The following is a 22,461-nucleotide window of genomic DNA, read 5'->3' on the forward strand; positions in this document are numbered from 1 at the left end:
AACAAAGTTAATTCATAAACCGACAACCGAGCACTAGTTAAATGCTGTGTCTTGGTACGATTCAACAAGGTATCCACTGCATGTGGAACCATCACAATCAATGTATTGTCCATAACCAAGCCAGCAGACTGTCGAATCGAAACAGCCACTGCTGCTGTTGCTCTCAGACAACTCGGCAACGCTCTTGCTACCGGATCTAAAGTCGACGAAAAATAAGCACATGCACGTTGCTTATCGCCGAACTGTTGAGTCAACACTGACAATGCACATCCCTCTGTCTCGTGAACATACAATGTGAAAGGCTTACTGTAGTCGGGGGTACCCAACACAGGAGCCGAACACAACGCATTGCGTAATTCTGAAAAGCTCTTCTGACATTTGTCAGTCCAAGGAATAGGATTTGGGGTATCCTTAACAGTAAGAGCTATCAAAGGTTTTGCTAACAAGGAAAAATTAGGGATCCACTGTCTACAGTACGACGTAATACCCAAAAACGCACGTACTTCTCTCTGTGTTGCAGGCACACTCATTTTCGCAATAGCTTGAATTCTTTCTGGGGTCAATTTCCTTCCCTACTTCGATAAGAGATGACCTAAATAGGTTACTTCTAGTCGACAATATTTCAATTTGGAGAGAGAAACTTTGTGATGTAAATCAGACAAGTGGCATAATAACGACAAGGTAGCTTCACTACAAATCTCTTCATTGTCAGCAGCAACTAGCAAGTCGTCAACATATTGAATAAGGGCAGCACCATCTGGTAAAACCAACAGATCAAGTTGCGTCTTCAAAGCTTGGCTATAGATCAATGGACTCTCGCAATAGCCTTGAGGAGTGCGCTTAAAGCGGAGACTTCGTCCTCCGAAAGAGAATCCAAAGATATCTCTACTTTCCACGGCAATCGGGATGCTGAAGAAAGTATTCTTCAAGTCAATCACCAAAAACCATGTGGCTGTAGCCGGGATCAAAGTCAACAAAGCTGTGATATCAGGTACAACAGGAAATTGTGGAACAACTATCTTGTTCACCTCGCGAAGATCGATCACAAACCTATATACAGGAGGCTGTGAAGAATCAGTTTTCTTCAGAACAGGCAAAACCGGACTGTTGCACACATTACCTCTCGTTTCCTTTATCAAACCCTTTTCGATCACATCGTAAATGATCGCCAAAGTGCTCGCTCACCATCACTCGAGATAAGGTACTGTGGAATGAGCGGTAACTTAGCATTCGCCTTCAGTGTCACAACATATGGCAGAATCTCCAAAAGGCCTACATCATTCGGACCAGTAGCCCACAATGAATCGGGTAAAGAAGACAATTCAGGTGGAAGTCCATCTTTAGATATATACATCGGAGAGATCACTCTCTCACCCAACGTAAGATGTACTTCTGATGGAGAACAATACAGCGTCGCATACAATCTCTTTAACAAATCCAATCCCAACAAGTTCTCACCACAACCTGTAGTCAAAATAAGGGGTGCTTCAAATCTACGAGGTCCAACCGAAAGAAGCAACGGAGTAGAAATCGGATTTGTAACCGGGGCGCCAGAAAAACCTACAGAAACATTCTCAAAGCCAGACAAAGGTGCGCCAGGGAGTTTAGAGTGCATGATAGAACTCTTTGCAGCACCAGTATCCAACAGAGAAGGCTCTGACACACCTGATGCCACCACTTCAACATAGGGTCCACTCTGATCTACTGGAACTGAAACAACTCCCTCTCTTTGTCTATGGCTGTCCTAGCAATCATTACCATCCACTTCCTCACCTTCGATGAAATAATCGTCCGTATAGTACTGAGCGGTCCTACCAGACGCACCATTCTGCTGATCAAAACTATTCATTGAGTTCTGTGGAGGCAAAGAACGCCCATTCTTTCCACGACCTCTACCTCTAGGCGCTTGTTGAGCACCTCGACCTCTCACACCAGACGCACCATTTGTGCGCTGTAACAAACCCGGACAACTATTCTTAAAATGGCCCTCTTCATTGCAATACGCACACTGATTCAGCCCATACAGAAAACGTTGTTGAGAAGACTCCTTCTTTTGCGAGTTTCTCGAATATTGCTGATTCTGCTGATAATCATGTTGATTATTATTACGGGGTGGATAAGCTTGTTGTAGGAGAACTTTAGTCTTCAATTCCTTAGTCTTCTTATCCGCTTTCTCTACCTCATCTTTGTGCCTATTTTCATAGTAGTGGGCCGTAGCTAAAATCTGCGCTGACGTAGAAACAGCCCAAGCACTCTCAGAATCTTTCAACTTAGTGCACAATTCGGGAAGCAAATTATGTACGAATTTGTCAACGAACAATCTCTGGCCACCCTCAGTAGCCATATCCTGACCGCTATGGTCTACAAAGGTCTCTTCAAACCGCGTGAAAAAGTCAGACACCATTTCATCTTTCTTCTGCTTGCACGCAGACAACTTGTCCCAATTGACACGCACTTCAAGCATCAAAGTCTTCATATAAGTAATAATCTTACCAGGGAGTTCAGTAATCAAATCCTCAGGCTGAGCGCCGACTACTTGTCTATTATCTAACAACAAGGGGTGGTGATGGACAGAGTTTCTGAATTAAGCAGAATACTCTCACCCAGTCAAGAGATCAGGGCTAGATCCAACACCGTTTTTTAGCTCACTGCACCATCCCAGCTCAGAACCTGGCTATATGCAAATTAGTCTGTTCCTGTCCCAGTGCATGATGGGAACAGGGCAAACCCAACTACCAAGCCAATTCTTACACTGGGAAGGAAACAAGCTTCCGGGGACCGATTTCTGGCATTTCAGCCGTTGTCGGCCCGGCTTGCTTGAATCCTGATGGTGCAATGAGCAAGGGACTCACATCTGAGTATACCCTTCCACGCTTATGGTGAACAAAATATTTAACAACAAGGGGTGGTGATGGACAGAGTTTCTGAATTAAGCAGAATACTCTCACCCAGTCAAGAGATCAGGGCTAGATCCAACACCGTTTTTTAGCTCACTGCACCATCCCAGCTCAGAACCTGGCTATATGCAAATTAGTCTGTTCCTGTCCCAGTGCATGATGGGAACAGGGCAAACCAAACTACCAAGCCAATTCTTACACTGGGAAGGAAACAAGCTTCCGGGGACCGGTTTCTGGCATTTCAGCCCTCGTCGGCCCGGCTTGCTTGAATCCTGATGGTGCAATGAGCAAGGGACTCACATCTGAGTATACCCTTCCACGCTTATGGTGGACAAAATATTTAACAACAAGGGGTGGTGATGGACAGAGTTTCTGAATTAAGCAGAATACTCTCACCCAGTCAAGAGATCAGGGCTAGATCCAACACCGTTTTTTAGCTCACTGCACCATCCCAGCTCAGAACCTGGCTATATGCAAATTAGTCTGTTCCTGTCCCAGTGCATGATGGGAACAGGGCAAACCAAACTACCAAGCCAATTCTTACACTGGGAAGGAAACAAGCTTCCGGGGACCGGTTTCTGGCATTTCAGCCCTCGTCGGCCCGGCTTGCTTGAATCCTGATGGTGCAATGAGCAAGGGACTCACATCTGAGTATACCCTTCCACGCTTATGGTGGACAAAATATTTAACAACAAGGGGTGGTGATGGACAGAGTTTCTGAATTAAGCAGAATACTCTCACCCAGTCAAGAGATCAGGGCTAGATCCAACACCGTTTTTTAGCTCACTGCACCATCCCAGCTCAGAACCTGGCTATATGCAAATTAGTCTGTTCCTGTCCCAGTGCATGATGGGAACAGGGCAAACCAAACTACCAAGCCAATTCTTACACTGGGAAGGAAACAAGCTTCCGGGGACCGGTTTCTGGCATTTCAGCCCTCGTCGGCCCGGCTTGCTTGAATCCTGATGGTGCAATGAGCAAGGGACTCACATCTGAGTATACCCTTCCACGCTTATGGTGGACAAAATATTTAACAACAAGGGGTGGTGATGGACAGAGTTTCTGAATTAAGCAGAATACTCTCACCCAGTCAAGAGATCAGGGCTAGATCCAACACCGTTTTCTAGCTCACTGCACCATCCCAGCTCAGAACCTGGCTATATGCAAATTAGTCTGTTCCTGTCCCAGTGCATGATGGGAACAGGGCAAACCAAACTACCAAGCCATTTCTTACACTGGGAAGGAAACAAGCTTCGGGGGACCGGTTTCTGGCATTTCAGCCGTCGTCAGCCTGGCTTGCTTGAATCCTGATGGTGCAATGAGCAAGGGACTCACATCTGAGTATACCCTTCCACGCTTATGGTGGACAAAATATTTAACAACAAGGGGTGGTGATGGACAGAGTTTCTGAATTAAGCAGAATACTCTCACCCAGTCAAGAGCTCAGGGCTAGATCCAACACCGTTTTTTTGCTCACTGCACCATCCCAGCTCAGAACCTGGCTATATGCAAATTAGTCTGTTCATGTCCCAGTGCATGATGGGAACAGGGCAAACCAAACTACCAAGCCAATTCTTACACTGGGAAGGAAACAAGCTTCCGGGGACCGGTTTCTGGCATTTCAGCCCTCGTCGGCCCGGCTTGCTTGAATCCTGATGGTGCAATGAGCAAGGGACTCACATCTGAGTATACCCTTCCACGCTTATGGTGGACAAAATATTTAACAACAAGGGGTGGTGATGGATAGAGTTTCTGAATTAAGCAGAATACTCTCACCCAGTCAAGAGATCAGGGCTAGATCCAACACCGTTTTCTAGCTCACTGCACCATCCCAGCTCAGAACCTGGCTATATGCAAATTAGTCTGTTCCTGTCCCAGTGCATGATGGGAACAGGGCAAACCAAACTACCAAGCCATTTCTTACACTGGGAAGGAAACAAGCTTCGGGGGACCGGTTTCTGGCATTTCAGCCGTCGTCAGCCTGGCTTGCTTGAATCCTGATGGTGCAATGAGCAAGGGACTCACATCTGAGTATACCCTTCCACGCTTATGGTGGACAAAATATTTAACAACAAGGGGTGGTGATGGACAGAGTTTCTGAATTAAGCAGAATACTCTCACCCAGTCAAGAGCTCAGGGCTAGATCCAACACCGTTTTTTTGCTCACTGCACCATCCCAGCTCAGAACCTGGCTATATGCAAATTAGTCTGTTCATGTCCCAGTGCATGATGGGAACAGGGAAAGCCAAACTACCAAGCCAATTCTTACACTGGGAAGGAAACAAGCTTCCAGGGACCGGTTTCTGGCATTTCAGCCGTCGTCGGCCCGGCTTGCTTGAATCCTGATGGTGCAATGAGCAAGGGACTCACATCTGAGTATACCCTTCCACGCTTATGGTGGACAAAATATTTAACAACAAGGGGTGGTGATGGACAGAGTTTCTGAATTAAGCAGAATACTCTCACCCAGTCAAGAGATCAGGGCTAGATCCAACACCGTTTTTTAGCTCACTGCACCATCCCAGCTCAGAACCTGGCTATATGCAAATTAGTCTGTTCCTGTCCCAGTGCATGATGGGATCAGGGCAAACCAAACTACCAAGCCAATTCTTACACTGAGAAGGAAACAAGCTTCCGGGGACTGGTTTCTGGCATTTCAGCCGTCGTCGGCCCGGCTTGCTTGAATCCTGATGGTGCAATGAGCAAGGGACTCACATCTGAGTATACCCTTCCCCCAGCGGCCGGCCCATTGCAAAGGCCGGTTTGGGTTCCCAGTCAGGCCCTGTTCATGGATCAAGGGTGGGGAGAATAAATATTATGCTCATACTGCAACAAACTTTCAGTCTTGTGATTAGGGTTGGCAGCTCATTATATTGCTGTCCCAGGCTGTACAAAAATAAGCAGTCACCTAAAGCCTATTTGCAGCACTTATCTCTGTATACTTGAAACAACAAATATAAATAGAAAGCCTTTTTAATTGTGTTCTAGGCAGGGCTTTAAGTGGGCCGGGTCCCACTGGGTCTGAGCACCGGCAGATTTTTAACGGGGCCTCGAAACGGGACTCTATCTGGCTCCGTTTTGTGCCTTGGCACAGGCGGGTCATTTTTTGCGGACTGCAGAAAGTGCATGCACATCATGTGCGCTGCTCACACTACTCACTTCTCACTAGTGGAGAAGTTACAACGTGACCTCATGCCAGGTGAGCTTGTAGGGGAAGGGAAATACTTTAAAGAGAGCCATTTTCTCTCTGGATTTCCCTTCTCTTTTTAAAATTCAGGAGCAGTAATATTGCCGTGGTGTCACCAGTCCTTTAAGTAGAAGCTTTTTCAATATTATATACAAGCCATAGTTGCTATTTATTTATCTAATGCAACTAGAAACCATTGACAAAGCCAACAGTCTTGACTTGATGTAGGTATAATGTTACTTGTTGTATCATTTATCTGGATTCAACTGCAGAAACAGCAAAATACAAGTCAGGTGGCACACTATGCTAAGCACAGATGTTTAGCTTACATGTTTTAAGCCACGCCCTTAATTATATTAACAGCTAACCACAGCTTTGGAACTCCCTACCCCTGACATTGCATAGCACCCCAGATCTGTTGGCCTTCAGGAAGGGCCTGAAATCTTGGCTTTTTGCTTCCTAGATTTCCTTATTTTGCTGACCCTGCTTTCTTTTAATCTGCGTGTTGTGTTTGTCTTTTTTCAGGTTGTCAATAAAGCGCCGGGACACTCTTTTGAGTAGCCGAGATCTATAAAAGACACAAAATAACATAACATAACATATTAGCCACGCCCCTTTGAGAGAGCCCCCAGTTTTTTCATCCCACTTAAAGCCCTGGTTCTAGGGCTGCCTGAATGAAGCCCTTTCAGCCCTATGGATGTTGTGCGCCTGCTGGGTCCTATGCCACCATTTAAGGAAGAAACTTGAGGCATTTATATAAATGATAAATAAGAAACTGGACTTATACACCAAGGGGCAGATTTACATTTCATGGCACATCCCTGCAAACCAGCAGGGATGGGCCAAGAAATGTGTGACACGCAATGCCATTGTTGCGCCACCACGGATGCGCCGCATTTACAATGCGGCGCGCCATGACGCAAAGATAGGCAGATGGCGTAAGGTTGGCACATCGCTGGAGTTATGTCGCAGGCACGACGCAACTCCGGCACTGTGCCAACCCGGCCTATCTTCCACATGGTGCTTCACACCTTACGCCTGCTTCAAGCAGGCGTGATGTTTTGATGCAGCGGGGTCAAAAAAGTGACTGAGTGAAATCTTGTAGATTTCACTCAGGCACTTTTCCGAGGTGTTCCTGCGCCGGGAACGCCCACCCTGCACCGGAACACCCACATGAAAACTGACGCAGGTTTCATGTGGCGCAGGACTTTACAACGTGACGCATCTCCCTAGATGCGTCACGTTGTAAATCCCCGCAGCATGGCCCTAGCTTTACGCTGCCTCTGCTGCGTGACAGAAGTGACACAACGGCGGCGCAAAAGTGGCGCACAGGGCTTGTAAATCTGCCCCCAAGTCTACAACACCCACAGGGGCAGATTTACAAGCCCCTTGCGCCACTTCTGCGTAACTTTTAACATGGGAAAAGTGACGCAAAAGAGGCGCAAGGGGCTTGTAAATTTGCCCCACATTGTCTCCCTCGGCTCGTAGATGTGCTAGACCCTTCTTTTTAACAAAGGTCGAAAGGCACCTTTAGCTGCCTCGTCAACCTCAGGCTTTCAAAACATCTAATAAAACAAACGTAAATACAAACATACTGGGCCGTTCGGTCAGCCCTCTTCTTCCACTGACCTGTTTAAATGTCATTCACACTTTGTTTCAACGCACTTCCGTCACGGGCTGTCTTGCTCCGGTGGTGGTAGCCTAGCCTGTCGCGTCATCAAATGGGCACAGCCGCTTAAAATGGGAATGCCCTTCAGTGCTCTAGCTGGTATTCCTGGGAGGCTAATCCTACTCGTTATATTGTTGCTAAACTTTTTCTAAATATTGCAAATGTTTGCAAAGAAACAGAGATGAAATAAAACATTGCAGTGCGTGCTTGCCAGGGCCGGACCTATCGGTTTCTCCGCTGTTTGTTTAGTATGGCGTCTGTTCTGGGGCCCGGAAAGGGGCGCGCGCCTCGCGTTTCTTTTCATTCCTGATTGAAAGCAGCGCTGTTTAACGGATTAGGAAGTGAACTGAAACGCACCGGCTTAAGGCGTGATTTAAACGCTCACTCACTGACATAGGAAGGAAATTTGGGACCCAAAGGGCATGAGGGACTAATGGGCCTGAACTACAGGTCGCAGACTGATGACTGCGGGCCATTAAAACGCTAATTTATTGAAACCTCCAGGCTTGACCCGTGGCGATGCAAATCCAGGCAGTCTCGCGCTGCTCCTGCGCAGCGTTGCATCTGAACCTGTGGCCCTTCATTCAGACTCAGGCTGGGCCCAGTGGGTACCGATGCTTTAGATGACCATATGGACAGGCCACCTCCACCCTTAAAACGGACAAGAGCGTAGCGTGCGTGCATTAGTGTCAGAAGGGGTTGTAGCAGAGCTTCCTGATGCCAGTGCCTTAGCTGGCAACTTTGGGTGGATATCTCTAAAAACGTTTGGAACATGGGCTATCTTTATTACTGCACATATGCCCAGATGCATCAAGCATTTTTGGAGTCGCAAACGGTGCGATTCCTTAAAATCGGCCGTTTGCGACTCCAAAAATGCTTTTTGGTATGCATCATTACTTTTTGGTAAAATTCGCTAATTTTGCGAATTTCCTAAATGCGATTGCATTTAAGGAATCGCAATTGTGCGATTCCTTAAATGGAATGCATCATTGTAAAAAAAATTGCGAATTTGAAAATTGCAAGTGCAAATTACCACGAGTTTGAACCTCGTGGTAATTTGCACAATTGTTTAAAAAAGCACAAAAATGCATTTTTTAAATTGTTAAGTTACAGACACACATGTCCTTAGGACATGTGTGTATGTAACTTACATGTAAAAGTGCATTTCATGGGTGCAGCGGGGGGTCCTTTGGACCCCCTCTCCACCCTTGAAATGCTTTGTTGAATTCCGATTTTCAAATTGCGAATTCTCAATTCCCATTCATTCCTATGGGCATTTCAGCCCATAGGAATGAATGGGAATTGCGAATTCGCTATTTGAAACTCGCAATTTTATTGCGATTCGGTAAAAATTGCGATTTTTACCGAATCTCAATAAAATTGCGAAATAAATGATGCATTGCCATTTGCGATTCCTTATTTGCGATTCCTTATTTTTCGCAAATAAGGAATCGCAAATGACAACGTTGATGCATCTAGGGGATAATTCCTAGTTGCCCCAATGTTCAAATGCTATGCAAATAACATAAGGGTGGCAATTAGAGATTTTGTTCTCACCAGTGAGGACCTTATGTGTTTTTCATGTTGTGTCTCTCCATATGCCAGGCATTTATTTATATCACAGACCACCCGCACCCCCACAAAGAAATTTGGACCAAGTGAAAAGGGCATAGCTGTAGGCTTGAATATCATGTAGAGGTCTTCGCGTGCTCTTGTCAGAGAGACAATGATCAAGAAACAGACTTTGCAAAATAGAGCACAGATTCAGAGCAAATCCTTTCGAGATCAAACCTGGATCCCGAGTTCCAGTGGCATTTTCATGGGGAAGGGAAGTTATCAGGGGCCTGTTAGAGGAGAGGTGAATGACTATTTTGTGAACGCAAGCTACAAAGCCTTCAGAGAAATTTGCGAAAAGCATGTACTGCTCATGAGCAACTAGGAAGGGATCGGGTTTGGAGTAGCGCACATACTTATTGGAGTGAAAAGTGCTGGCAGTGAAGACATCATCGGAGGGAGGTAGGTGCTAAAGTTGCAGAGTAGGACAGACTTCACATCCTGGTTATAACTCTTTCAATCCAGTTGAGGTGGTGGATGCCCAAGATACAACAATTTACCACAATCTGTATGGCCTTCAGAAGTGGCAAGCATGGGGAGACTCACAAAAAGAGTATAATATTCCAGTCTAAACAGGACAAGACCGTGAACCACTAAATATATATGTTGTTCAATGTTCAATACGTAAAGTCGGATTTGGGTGCCTTTAACACCGGTTTTCGGGGTGGATGTCGAGTTCCCGCATTCTTTCCGGAACAAAATCTAGCAGAGATGCACTAGTGATTATCGGAGATCCTGAGTTCAGTAAGAGCTCTGCATAGTATGAGGAAATGAGGATGCATTCTGTCTATTATACTGAATATTAAGAAACTGAAGAGATATCCAACTGCATTTTACTAGAGAGTTAGCAAGGTGGAAGATTTGTTCTTCTGGAACCTTAGGGTATGCCAATGACATCCGCATGTGAATGGATGCTATATACTTTAAAAAACAAAGATGAAAGTAATGATCCTTGAAGACCCACATAGGATGAGAAACAGCAAACAGAGCACTGAATCTTTCGCCGTCACCTCAGGTGTAGGATACCAAAAAAGCTGCTCCGGTGCATCCCCAAAAGTATCTCCATCTGCCTCACCCGTATCTCCCTCTGTTCCTCCAAGGACCCAAGGTGCAGCACAACCTCAACACAGGGCCAGAACAACACTCACATAGTTTAAAAAACCAAGCTGCATGTATGGTTGGGTAACGGTCCACAGCTTGGGTGTTGAAAGCGCTGATGCAATGCAAAGTTATCTATCAGTGAGTCGGTCCCACATCACTCTATCACACTGCTATTGATCAGTACACTAAAACCAAGGCTCTGTGACACACTTAAAGCGTGATTACCAGCAGCAGGCTTCCAATCAAGCCCTGCATGGCCAATCAAAGTGAGCACATACTTTGGGCTGCCATGCAGAGGAACTGGACTCAGAACTGGTGATAGAAGCTAACCTAGAAGAAAGTGTGATGCAATCAAAGTATTATGATCCAAGAGGCAGCCAAGGCAGAATGCGGGTAAGCAAAGAAAAGGGGGCAAATGTGTGTATGTATATGCCTTTAGCTACTTGCATACAGGATTGTGTGTGTGTGCCTGTGAAATGTAAGTTGTGGGCCTTGGCATGATGAAGGGATGTCTTGGCATATCATTGGCATCCAAGGTCTGATGGTGCCCACTCCTCCTATTATGCTAAACCAGACATAGTGCTGGTAATGCTCAGCATATTGTGGGTGTCTATGGTATTATTTGGCCCGCAACACTTACATTATTGACCTCAATGATGACATCACTGGTGACATTTCAAATGGCATAGTCAATGATATGTCTGAAGAGATCATCAAAGACATTTTGAAACCCATCAGTACATTAAAATATATATATATATCTCAAGGACTGCTGAGCAGTTTTACACTGAACTACAAAAGGTTGTAATCTGATTAAATTTCTAGCTTCAGCAGGTTTGCTGTAATTATGTTGATATGAATGCAAGCCAGAATCCGTTACATTTGAATAATTGATAAAAAAATTACTAACAGGCATCTGACCACCAAACATGCATTCACTAAAATAGAGAAACGAAATAGTTATTTTAGGACAGCATAATGTTTTCTCCATTAAAAATTATGGGGGCAGATTTATGATGCCCTTGCGCCTCTTTGTGCCGCAATTGCGTCACTTTATTTGACGCAACGGCGGCACAAACAATGCGCCCTATTTACAACGTGACACAACTATGAGATGCGTCACGTTGTAAAGCCCTGCGCCATATGGAGGCGTTCTTGCGCAGGGGGGGGGGGGGTGCGTTCCTGCGCAAGAACGCCTCCTAAAAGTGGCTGAGTGAAATCTATGAGATTTCACTCAGTCACTTTCAGGCCAATGCTGCGTCAAAACCCTGCGCCTGCTTGAAGCAGGCGTAGGTCTTGACGCAGCATTGTGAAGATGGGGCACCCCCGAGCCTTGCTGGAGCTGCGTCGCACTTGCGACGCAACTCCAGCAATGCGCCACATTTCCAGCACAGATGCGTCACGCATCTGTGCCGTTTTTGCATCATGGTGCGCCGCATTGTAAATGCGGTGCACCATGGGTGGCGTAGCTGTTGCGCACTGTGGCGCACATTAACTGGCGCATCCCCAGGGATGCGCCAGTTAACATAAATCTGCCCCATAATCTTTTCATTTGGGGAGTTAGATTTGTAATCCAAAATGCAAAAATCCTGCAGTTAAAAAAAATATGTTTTTTTCATAAACTGAAATGCTAATGTTTGATGACTAAACGTTTTGCAATATGTATGCTTCTCAGCAACCACTCTTTCTCCTCAATCCAAGACCCACCCCTCACTGTTTCCTTTTTGAAGACAATACAATGGATGCTGCAATCTCTTCAGATGCTTCAGGAACGCAGCACTAGGTAAGCAGTACACCCACTCAAAACTGGAAGAGTATTTAACAACTCTGCCAGTGGTATGAGTGGGCCCTGTCATGAAATCTGCCAACACATAAAAGGCCATGGGAGGAGAGCTTATAAACAGTCAAAAACATTTTCAATCGCTCTGGGTAAAATTCCAACCCATAGTTTTCACCCACTGTGCCACTTTATACAGAATTCTGCCTCATTCAATTCAATACTGACCCTGCTTCTTGTGGGAACAGGCCCCTCCAATCTGCCAGTTGAGACCTTTTCCAAAACCAAATAAAGACAACCCCAGACCTGTTTCGGCCATATTAGTCCTCATCAGTGAGGGATAGTTTGGATCCTGTGTCACATTGATCGAGGGACCCATGTCTTGTGATACCCTTGGCCACTTAGCTTGCCACAACAAACACACACAAAAGGTGATGAGAGGAATGTTTGTAAATAATCTACACCCCTAGCAATCGCACTGGGCAACATTACAATGCATTGTTTTTTACACATTGTGCCACTCTAGACAGAGGTCCAACTTGTGCAAATCAGCACGGACTGAGCTCCTCATGAGAACAATCTATCCAATCCATCCCGAACTGCCAGATGAGGCCCCCTCCAGAAAGGAACTTAAGTCATTCCAGACCAGTCTGAGCATCATTAGGCCTCATCAGTGTGGTATTGGTTTAGAATCATAACTTTAATTGAATTTTTTTCTCAGGAAATCACAGAGTTTTTAAATAATATCTTAATGTCTCATGAGCATTTTTTTCGTGTATTTTTAAGCCGAATTCCGAGTGGAATTGTTTGCTTCTCCTTGAGTCCCTAGCATGTGCAATTGCTGTAGCATAGCAAACAAAAGGAGATGAAGGACGGAGCACTGAAACTTTTCAGAACCTCACCCCCAGTCACAGATCTGGGTTGAATCCATCATCATTCTTTAGCTCACTTTGCCACCTCAGTTCAGACCCAGCAATATGCAAAACAGTATTGATCCTGTGCCTCATGGAAACAGTCTAGCCTGAACTGCCAAGCCAGGTCTTCCCTGAACCGGAAACAAGCATCCTGGGACCGGTTTCTGGGTAACACCATTCCTCAGCCAGGTTAACTTGAATCTAGTGGCAAAGTGAGCAAGGGATCCACATCTGGGCATACCCTGCCACCTTAGGGCGAACAAAGAAAACAAAAGGAGATGATGGACGGAGCAGTGAAACATTTCAGACACTCACCCCCAGTCACAGATCTGAGTTGAATTCATCATCATTCTTTAGCTCACTTCGCCACCTTAGTTCAGACCCAGCTAGCTATACGCAAATCAGTCTTGACCCTGTGCCTCATGGGAACAGTCCAGCCCGAACTGCCAAGCCAGGCCTTCCCTGAATCGGAAACAAGCATCCTCGGACCGGATTCTGGGTAACACCCTTCATCAGCCAGGTTACCTTGAATCCAGTGGCAAAGTGAGCAAGGGACCCACATCTGGGCATACCCTGCCAATTTAGGGCGAACAAAGCAAACAAAAGGAGATGATGGATGGAACACTGAAACATTTCAGACACTCAACCTCAGTCACAGATCTGGGTTGAATCCATCATCATTCTTTAGCTCACTTCGCCACCTCAGTTGCTGTAACATGCCTGCTATCCAAACTTGTCGATAGGCTGTCGATCTGTAGTTGATAGTACTGATGAATGAACCTTTAAAATTTGTAGATGTGATATCTGGCGTGTGAAATTGTGATGTTTCTGTATTTTCTTTTATTTATGCACCCTTATCCACTCAGACAGATTCTTTGCTATAAGTTATGACTGAAAATCTCCTAGGTAAGGAAGTCAAATGGAGAAGTGAAGAAAGAAGGTAAGAAAAATGGAATGCTATGTGAGCGTTTTCTCAACTACCAATTTCACCCATGACTTTTCAGACATATTTTAGGGAAATTGTATTAAAAGAAAAAATCACACTTTCAAATATTTTATCAAAATGTTCTTGGGGTGACCATGAAATTATCGCAATATTTCATGAGTGTCGCTTATGGATGTATTGACTAGTGGAAAATAGTACTGTGAAATGCATTATCTAGCCGCCATTCTCTTTAAAAACAATCTCTCTTTGGGCAACTCCCTCCAAGCTTCCGTGGAGGATATAAAATTCGCCCATTTGGCTCACTTGCTCTTTCAAAGATGACCAGTTGTCAATAGTTTAAGGAGTGTGTATTACTGGAGGAACACATTGAACCATTTGAGAATGATTCCATCATGGACATGATGTCTGTAAGAGTGTTGTGGTCCACTCTCTGCTTCTGTCATGATGTGGATAAGAGTGTTGTGGTCCATTGTCTGCATCTACCTATGTTTGTATCTCGTAATCTATCTCCCTTGGCTCTAATCAGGTGTCTGAGAATGGCACAGCAACATTTCCCTTTGTCAGTTCTCTTTCTACAAGCAGAGACAGATCTGCATTCTCGCTATCCTGTTTCAGATGCTTAGAGAAATGCAAATGCATGCAAAATCTGGGATGGTAAGAGATCCACTGAAAGAGATAGTATTACTTATTATTCAGATGTGACTAATGGCTGTTTCCCATGCACGTAGGAACATTTCTACAGGACACTAAAAGGTACACCAATACCTATTATTTTTCCAATATTCATCTGGCCTCTGAAGACGCTGAAACTGCGCTCTCAAAAACACGTGTAAGACAGGGCCCCCATTGTGATAATATGTAGGAAACTAAATGTTCATGTTTTGGATTGTACAAGGAATAATGAGTAAGAAAGCACACCGAAATTCGATCATTTATGCTAAGAAGATCACACCTTATTTTAGATCTAACCAATTTCTAAGAAGATCAAACCTTATTTTAGAACTAAACAATTTCTGCTGTCTCATATCGCCATGGTCTACTGTGATGTTAGGAACACAGGGGCATATTACCAAGGGGGTTTATCTCCGTTTTTTTGGCTTTAAAAGCCAAGAAAGTGGAGATAAAATGATCTCCAAATTACCTAGCTGTCGCTAACACCAGTTAGCGACAGCTAGTAGGAGATAGCGACCATCTTGGGCCCCGCTTTGCATGTCAGTGATATTTATCACTAATGACAAGCAAAGTGGGCGTGCCAAGATGTTAGCGACTGGAAACAGTCGCTAAAATCGCTATCTCCTATTACCAACTTTTGGAGATATTCATGCTAAGCGCGAATATCTCCAAAACCTAACACCTGCCCTGAGCAGTTCTTATCCATGTTATCCAATGTGAGGTGGATAACATGGCTAAGAGCATTAGCTTGGTAATGCATGAATAGCGCAGATTTTTCAGCGATGTTCATGCATTATTGCCGATTTTTATCACATTTGCGATAAACCTTGGTAATACCAAGGTTTATCTGCGATAAAAATCGCTGCAGCTCGGCGATAATTTTTTCTCGCTAACCATGCAATAGCGATAATTATCGCTATTGCTTGGTAATATGCCCCACAGTTTTAAAAAGCTCCAGATGTTCTTGTTGGCAGAACACTCCCCAGAGAAGCTATGCAATTTATAAATCTTCTTCCTCATCATCATCATCTCGTGGGTATCTCCATTTTAAGACTTGATTACTTTAGTTTAGTTCATAGGGGTGATTCTGAAGTGCAGTATAATCTGGCCATGTGGTGAGGGCATGAACGGATCAATGTAATGACGTTTTATTAATTGTTTGATCACCCCAAGGGGTGTCCTGGATCTAAACCTATATTTATATCATGCAGGAAGAACTACCAACTAAAGTTGCAGCACTCACATCAAATATGGAACTTTTTGTCAATATGTTTAGACATCTATGAACCTGGGTGAGCAAAAAAAGTCTTGGTAAATCGCATGCTTTATTTCATTAAAATAAATGCTGGTCTTCTTTGAAATTCATGATATGCCCCGTAATCTTCTTTACCGGAAATGTCTTTTGAGCAATTTGAAGAAATTAGGTTGTTTCAATTCCCATACCAGACAAAAAGGGTATCTTGGTAAAGGGATTGTGTATTTGCACAATTGTGCATTTGTAAAGAACCACACAAGAGTGTGTACTCCTCATTTGGTTCGTCACAGATGGTACTTCTTGTGACACGCACATGATCATTTTTGTGACCGAATTCAGATTTAGATTATGGCATATTCACAGGTACTGTCTTTGTATTTGCACCTTTTTGGGGTCATTTCCTAAGGGGCATTCTTATCTGATTGAACTGAACAATCAAGAAGGTGAGGAAGACGTTCAGGTTGGGAATTGTTCTTTTTGGGAATATATCCAAAATAAAATGAATGATATCATCATTATTGATATTTTAGTTATTCCAATATCAACCTGACTTCTTTACCAACCTAAAGAAAGGCTGGCTGTTCCCTGACTTTTCCGTTTGAGGAAACTACCCATTGAAAAGAAACTCTTAAGACTGAGGTACACTACCTGGCACTCCTAACCAGGGGTGGGCGGAATTTGCATAGTCGCGCTATGCAAAGCTCCACGAAACGGTAAAAATCTCTGTGAGTACGCAAAAGTTCAGCGAACACAAGGAATTGCTTGTTCTGCCCGTTCGCAATGCTTTTTTCATGTTCGTGAACGCTGTTTGTATGTTCGGGGAGAAATATCTTGTGAACACGCATTTTGAAAGCGAGAACAAGCAAAGAATTCCGCAAAGCCGCGGATCGTGGAATTTTGGGCAATTCCGCGTTCTCTGCGGAACGCAAAATTACCCAAATTCCGCAAATTCCGCGAGCAGAGCGTAATTTACAGCCCAGGCCTAGTCCTAACTTCCTAAATGTTATATGATGAGGACCTTCCAAAACCATCAATATGTTTCTGTGGTACCTTAATGTTTGTGAAGCTTGGTTGCACATATGTTGTGATTCATCCATATTATTGGTCGATCGCTTAGCACTCTATGAAATAAAAAGTTTATTCTCTCACCAGGGCTTGCGTGAGACCAGTTTAATGTACTACTTGCATGTTAAATGAGGGGAATGTACTCTGGTTTCAGTAATCTTCTTTTTCTCTCTCTTATGTTGCATATTGATATATTGATAACATCAGGCTCACATTGGATAAAAGAAAATCAGAAATGCTGGTTCTCTTGGATCTATCTGCAGCCTTTGATACCATCTCCCACAGTATTTTGAAACATTGACTGTGGGAGGTGGGAATCAGAGGGAACGCCCTAGATTGGTTTGAGTGTTATTTGGCTGATCGCTCTACTACTGTTCACGTAGACTGGATAGACTTATGCAGTTGTCCAGTCACTGTTGGAGTCCCACAGGGCTCCATTCTTAGCCCCATTTTGTTTAATCTTTATTTAACAACTCTAGCTGGTATCATCAGATCATATGGTTTTGAAACAGTGTCGTATGCCATTGACACTCAATTGCTTGTCACCTTTGGTCCTGATTACAATGACACACAATCTCGATTCAACAAGCATTGGAAATGCAATAGGTCTCGCATTAGAAAAGTTGGAGCTATTGGTCTTGTAAATGACAAATATTTTATGTATTTGTTGCTCTTTAAAATAGCTAAATTGATAGTTTTGTCATTTACAATGCCAATAGTTATAACTTTTGCGAATGTGACACCTATAGCATTTGGAAAGCAACATGTTTTGTATTAACGTAGATGGCAGCTCTGGTCGTTAAGCCACATCTCTAGAGAGCAGGAGAGTGCAGCAGGGGAGAGAAGCACAGCAATGCAATAGGTCTCGCATTAGGAATGTTTGAGCTATTGGTATTGTAAAGGACACATTTTTATTCATGTGCTTGTTTTGAAAATAGCGAAATTAATAGCTTTGTTATTTACAATGCCAATAGTTTTATCTTTCGCAAATGTGACACCTATTGTAACACAATATGTGTTGTAGCACTGTGTGGTGTGAGGGTGAGGGGTGTGAGGGTGAGGGATGTGAGGGTGAGGGGTGTGAGGGTGAGGGGGGTGAGGGTGAGGGTGAGTGGGTGTGTGAGGGTGTGAGGGTGAGGGTGAGTGAGGGGGGTGTGAGGGTGAGGGTGTGTGAGGGGGTGTGAGGGTGAGGGTGTGTGAGGGTGAGTGAGGGTGTGTGAGGGGGTGAGGGTTAGGGGGTGTGAGGGTGACTGAGGGTGTGTGAGGGTGAGGGGATGAGGGTAAGGGTGTGTGAGGGTGAGGGGGTGATGGTGAGAGGGTGAGGGTGTGTGAGGGTGTGTGAGGGTGAGGGTGTGAGGCTGAGTGAGGGTGAGAGAGTTGTGAGGGGGGATGAGGGTGTGAGGGTGAGTGAGGTTGTGTGAGGATGAGGGGGTGAGGATGAGTGAGGGTGTTAGGGTGAGGCTGGGTGAGTGTGTGAGGGTGGGTGAGGGTGTGAGGGTGGGTGAGGGTTTGTGAGGGTGAGAGGATGTGAGGGTGTGTGATGGTGAGGAAGTGTGAGTGTGAGGGTGACTGAGGGTGTGTGAGGGTGAGGGGGTGAGAGTAAGGGTGTGTGAGGGTGAGTGGGTGTGTGAGGGGGTGTGAAGGTGTGTGAGGGCGAGTGAGGGGATGTGAGGGCGAGTGAGGGGTGTGGGGGTGAGGGGTGTGAGGGTGAGGGTGTGAGGGTGACAGAGTGTGTCAGGGTGAGGGGGTGAGGGTAAGGGTGTGTGAGGGTGAGGGGTCTGAGGGTAAGGGGGTGTGAGGGTGAGTGAGGGTGAGAGGATTGTGAGGGGGGTTGAGGGTGTGAGGGTGAGTGAGGGTGTGTGAGGATGAGTGGGTGAGGGGGTGAAATGGCCTTGGTACTGTGTGAAGCAACATCTAGTGCCCTTTGGCTATATGCCTGTATGAAAAAAATAACACCTCAAATGGCTGGGCTCCGCGGTTGCAATGGACTGTGCTTACGACACAATTCAACAAGCACTGGCAAAGGCAGTGAAGAAAGTTTGAGCTATTGGCATTGTAAATGACACTTTTTTATGTATTGGTTTTGAAAACATACATTAATAGCATTGTCATTTACAATGCCAATAGCTTTTTCTTTCGCAATTGTGACACCTATTGTAGTGCAATATGTGTTGACAATGAGTGAGTGGGAGAGTCAGTGAGTGAGTGAGTGGGAGAGTCAGTGAGTGGGAGAGTGGGAGAGTGAGTGAGTGAGTGGTAGAGTCAGTGAGTGAGTGAGTGAGTGGGAGAGTGAGTGAGTGAGTCAGTGAGTGAGAGAGTCAGTGCTCTGTGTGCTTCCATATTGCAGTGACTCAGTCATTTAGTTTGGAAATGCAATTCCTGGTACAGGAATTGTGATATTAAGTTGAGTGTTGCATTATGGGTTGAATGCTTTATGGCATATGTCTTGATTTTAAATTCTGGGTTCTGTAAACTAAGGCCGAGGGTAAACACATTTTCATTGTCTTTTTAGGATGTTGTTTAGTTGTAAAGTTTAGATTTCTGTTTTTTTTTGTTTAATCAACCATAGATTGTTTTGATTTACTGTGCAGTAGGGACACTCCGATCAGGCTTGATAGTAAGTGTAATATTGTTCTTTTTTTTTTTTTTTATTTGTTTTTATTGCAGAGTTAGAAACCACAGAATACAATTAATCAACCAGTCCACTCATGGTGTCCCCCCGCTTCAACCATTAAAACTTGTATCATACACAGCCATTCAGCCCGCATCCCGGAGGCCGGGCGGCGTAGTGCCCTGAGTAGCAGGGAGGCATCACGGTGAGTGTCCCTATGGGACAATGGTCGATAAGGGCGTTTTACGTATCTGCGTTTTACCCCCCTCCCACAACAAATGACAACATCAGCCATCCCACATATGCAGGTCAGTGCTACAAGCCGCTTCCGAGCCCCTTCCTTGCCCTGCGGGGCCCACCATGCCTGGCCCGGTCCCTCTGGCACCTCCCGCTCGCTACTGACGCCCCACAGGCCCTTCTCAGCCCAGAATCGCTACCGCGGCCAATCAACTCCCAGGCTCCCAACCCACCCCGAACACCCACTAAACAACCCCCTGTGTCCCCTCCCCGGCAACCGCTAATGGTGTGTGTCCTGTTCTGAAATGTAGTATGGGTCCGGCTACAGCGTCAATGAGAACTCTGAGCTAGTATGCCTCGCGGTGTCCACAGGTTCCATCCACTCAATCCTCATCTTCCACCAAGGAATCACGCAAGGCTTGCACCACTAATTCCCACGCACGCGCTGTATCCAAGGCTTTTTCATTACCAAGCTTGACAGCCTGCCTCATTCGGAGCACACTCTCACATTCAGACCACCGCAGCAATTCATTCTTCCACCTCCTTAAAGACGGCCCGCCCCTGGACTTCCAATGCCATGAGATCTCTCTTTGTGCCAGTATCAAACCCAGGTCAATAAATTTGCTCGTCACCTTAGTGTGTTTGGTGTGCGGGGACCAGAGCAACAAGCACGCCGCCATGTCGAAGTCCACCTCCCTATCAGTCACTTAGTTCAGAAGGTCCCCCACCTCTGCCCAATAGGCCTCCAAGTGCGGGCAACCCCAAAACAAGTGGTCCATGTCCGCCGCTGGTGACGAACACCTCGGGCACCTTGCGTCCTGCACCTGGAAGTACCGCCGTATTTTTTCCGGAGTCAGATAGGCCCTATGCAGCACAAAGAAATGCACTTGCTGGAAACGTGCATTTCTCGTGCCTTTCCATGTGCGCCGTAAAATATGGCTCCATACCGTGTCCGGAATGGGCCTACCCACACTCTCCTCCCATTTCTCTTTGAGCCCCTGGAGCGGTTCCAGTCCCTCATGCAACATCCTGTTATGGAGGCAGGTCACCGCCTTAAAGGTGCCCGCTGCCATCACCACATACTGGCATGCCATGGTAGTGTCCGGTTCAATGAGCCCTCCCTTCCAATGCTTCTGTATGGCCGCTACCACCGCCGCATGCAAGAGAAAACCCCCATCCGACAGCCCGAACTGATCCTGAAGTACTCCGTAGGGCACCAAAGTCCCATCAACATACAGGTCTCCCACCACCTGAAGTCCCGCCTCTTCCCATTCCAGCAATGGGGACCAATCGCCCCCATGTGGCAGGGCTGTCAGCATGCCAATCGGAATTTCCGGCGCATAAGGCCGAGTTGCCCTCGCCCTCCTGAGACTCCTCTGCCAGCACAACCTGAGCGTCCGTTCCTCCATAGTGAGGCCCCGTATCTCCAACCTCTGCTGCATAACGATATAGGACAGCACATGGCGCTGTATTCCCAACTCACGATCACACTCCGGACCCCTAAACACCCGGGCCACATGCTGCGTGAGAACCTGGAGTTGCGCCGCCAAGTAATATAGTTCAAAATCAGGAACAGCCATCCCCCCCTCAATTTTGGGGCGTAGCAACGTGCTCAAGGCCACTCACCGGCGGCCATGTCCCCACAAGAAGCCAATAACCATCGTCCTCAGGTCCCTAAAGATCCTCTGAGGGATCCAAATGGGTAGTGTCCGGAAGTAGTACAGGAGTCGGGGGAGCGCCACCATTTTCAAAAGATCAATCCTACCCAATACCGTGAGCGGGAGGGTCGACCAGAAGGACATACTGCCTCTCAGTGCCCGTATGCGCCTTCCAATATTACCTTCTAATAGGTCTGCGGTCACGTGGTAGACCCGGACTCCCAAATAGGTGAAGCAAGATGGCTCCCAAACTACCCCTAATTCGCGAGCAGGGCAGGGCGACTCCGGCCTCAGCGGGAACACACAGGTCTTCGCCCAATTAACCTTAAGGCCCGACAACTGGCCAAACTCCGACAACAAGTCCATCGCTCCTTCCAAGGCGTGCTCCGTATCGTCTAAATACAGCAATAGATCATCGGCATACAGCGAGATATGATGTAGCCGCCCGCCACTGTCTATCCCCGCATATCTGTCTCCCGTCCTAGCATGGGCCGCCAGGGGTTCCATCGCCAGTGCAAGAGGAAAGAACATGAAAGGGTGTTCCCTTAGGAAATAAAATTCAATTCACATAAACAGTTTAACCCACACACCACAACGAGAATAAATTTATTCGAAAAGGTTTTTAATTTTTATTTTTTTCATATAAATATAGCTATTGACATGATTTTTAGATAATTCCATTTAAGCAGTAAAAAACATTTAGAAGGAATTTACATAATCAAGAACGTGCAGACACATTCTAAAACCTAGGACACGCAGTGATACTATAAAAAGAAGGGGGGGTTACCAAATAGATCCACTCATACATTCAAACATCCCTTTTATACAGTCCAATTCATACACAGACATTCACATCCA

This window comes from Lissotriton vulgaris, chromosome 5, assembly GCF_964263255.1.
Source record: "Lissotriton vulgaris chromosome 5, aLisVul1.2, whole genome shotgun sequence".
NCBI classification, from domain to species: domain Eukaryota; kingdom Metazoa; phylum Chordata; class Amphibia; order Caudata; family Salamandridae; genus Lissotriton; species Lissotriton vulgaris.